We start from the raw sequence: 2,500 nt of genomic DNA, 5'->3' as shown, positions 1-2,500 counted from the left end.
TATTAAGATGAGATTTTCCTTTTCATATTCCATCAACCATCGAAGGTGGGACACTATATCATACACTCTCTTTCGATTAGATTCGGTTCCGTGTACAGCTTCCTAATAAGAATTAATTCTGCAGAGGATCCTCGGCAGGAAGGGTAAACACTGTTTCCTATATATTCAATCATTCCTACTTTGCCCGCCGCCGTTCTACATCGCGTGGGATCCAGATTAGCGTCGTAGAGGGCACAAGCGTATTGATAACAGCACGTGGAAGCAATGAATACCGCGCGTAAACGGCAGAACTAAACTCTTATTCCTACCTACTATATGAGCAGACTTCAATAGCATTTAGCAATAGAGAGACGAACGGAAAAGGTACCGATGCAAACAAGAAAGGGAACTCTAAGCTCCTGATTCCTCTGGCTGGATAGCAATACCTGTAGTACAGCCAACTTTACGGTTATTTCCTTGCTGTTATTTTCCCTTTCGACTTTCGTAAGATAACCGCATGAACGACATTCCCGCTTGGGTCACTTGTCGAAGAGGAAAATTTCGTGATAATGACACGGCACAAACTGCAACATAAACACATCCTGTGGGACCGACGCGATAAGAAGGCAAAAACATGATAGAATTTACGCTTAGATTGTTTGAGCAAGACAAGCAAGGACGCTTTTGTACTTAAGCGAAATCGATACGACGGGGGGAGAGAGCGTGCATGTAACGGATGTAAAGTAGAGTATTGAAACAAACGAAAAAGGGTCCTTTTTGGAGTAGCAGATATCAAGCAGCCCGCTATCGTATGTAAAGCCGGAATGGATAGACCGAAGCCTTGAGTAGCACGCCAAGCTGCCGCGATAGTCGGTGCGGTTCATGGCGATAATTGTCACTGTCACCGTACCGCCACTTGACTGGCGATTCGCTCAGTTGGCTAACCTATCCCGAAAGCTCTCTGGTTGATAGCAGTGTTTTGATACAAAGAAGTATTACCTTTTCGTAAAATACCCTTTGCTATACGATGCATTTCATGGCCAAACGAGACAAGAAGCGCCAAGGGAGGAAGGGAAGGTGTAACGCGGCAATACACACTCGGTAGTGAAAGTGCGCAATGGTTTTTCGCAAGATTCTGCTTGTTTTTTGTAGTTTTATTTTCCGAAATTAGCAAAACAAAAAAATATAATGTGGATATACTTTACCTTTCGCCGTCCATATATGCTTACATTTGTGACATCCGAACGTGAGCCTCGAGAGGCGCTCCTCCTTAGACGACACTAGACTCTTCATATGAACCATATGATTATGGTCTAACGATATTCCCGTTTATGAGGTTTACAAAGATGTACAGCGGAGGAGAATGCGTCATCTTTATTCAAGACTTCCTTATGAACTGAACTATACCAACACTACTATGATGAGAAGCACGCTGCATAGTTACCATGCGTTACAATAATAGTATAGCGAAGATCGTCAAGTAAATGCCTTTTCGGGGGTAGAAAAATTTATCCATCCAAGAAGTCATAGTAATTGCAGACAAAACAATAAGAATCTTAATGCGATGGGTACTAAATGAAAAGACGAAGCCCTCTTAGCCTTCCAGAAGCGTATTCTCTGGCAAAGAATCTGGAATTTGTTCTCCAACAACATGCGCCATTAACGATGATCAAGACACGCCGGAATAAGTTTTATATTTTTTTATATTTGTTTTCGTTTCAACATCTCTTTTCATTTTGATCCATTTTTTTCTTGTTTTTACACTCCTACTGTTCAAAACAACAGTTGCGCTGTGTAGTGAACAGATATTGTAACCCCTTGCTGTACTACTCCTGCCATTTATCGCGCCGTGCTTAAAACCCTAATTGGAGATGCGCAGCAAAATCATGAATGAGCGATCTATCAGACTCATTTTCTTCCTATCTATTCCGGACTTGGATAACTATTTCAACATAGTAAACCGAGCCCCGTTGCTGGGGGAAATATCGACGATTCTGGATTCGATTCAAAAGCTTCCTTCGGTCCGCTTCACTTGACTATGCCGCGCCCCATCCATGTAATAAACAAACGAAAACATATGTAACAGAACCAAAAAAAAAAGGAAAACCAAAAACTAGACGCCGGGACGTGACCTGCTAGTTCCGGGTGCATGCTTATGAAAAGATTCATTAACTTTAAACGAAATGCAAAAGGTCCATTGATCGCTGGTAGAGTGCATCCTCTCCGCAGCTTTCGATCGACCATGGTGGAGATGGAACAGCAACAGCGCACCAGTAGCAGCGCCAATGCGCTGCTTCATCTAAACTCCATTCCCTTTCCGTTCTAGTCTTCAGTCTAGTGACGCTGATATCATCAACCCGTCTATCTAAATAAGTCGTCAGTCATCGTCGAGTTGCCTATAGTTGTCGTCTTAGTAGTGTGATTTGAGAGGGGATTTTGGACATTTCCTTCATGTTGATGTATGCAGTGTCGTGGCAGTCCAATGTGGTGTTTGTTGTGTTGATGGTGGTGTGTATCCCTT

The 2,500-nt window shown here is 42.8% G+C and overlaps 2 protein-coding genes across 2 annotated transcripts in view; one reads left to right on the top strand and one right to left on the bottom strand.

The window, feature by feature from the left end:
- Positions 1 to 1,183, top strand: part of LOC125949263 (SH3 domain-containing kinase-binding protein 1-like) — a 14,838-nt gene extending 13,655 nt beyond the window's left edge. Inside the window, exon 4 of the mRNA XM_049676152.1 lies at positions 1 to 1,183. This exon is cut by the window's left edge and continues 3,207 nt beyond it. The gene's annotated coding sequence lies outside the window, so the exon portion shown is untranslated.
- Positions 1,184 to 1,664: 481 nt separating this feature from the next.
- LOC125949348 (calreticulin) overlaps positions 1,665 to 2,500 on the bottom strand; it is a 4,122-nt gene continuing 3,286 nt past the window's right edge. Inside the window, exon 3 of the mRNA XM_049676313.1 lies at positions 1,665 to 2,500. This exon is cut by the window's right edge and continues 1,147 nt beyond it. The gene's annotated coding sequence lies outside the window, so the exon portion shown is untranslated.

Source organism: Anopheles darlingi, chromosome 2, assembly GCF_943734745.1.
Source record: "Anopheles darlingi chromosome 2, idAnoDarlMG_H_01, whole genome shotgun sequence".
NCBI lineage: Eukaryota > Metazoa > Arthropoda > Insecta > Diptera > Culicidae > Anopheles > Anopheles darlingi.
This window is presented reverse-complemented; position numbering and strand designations above follow the sequence as displayed.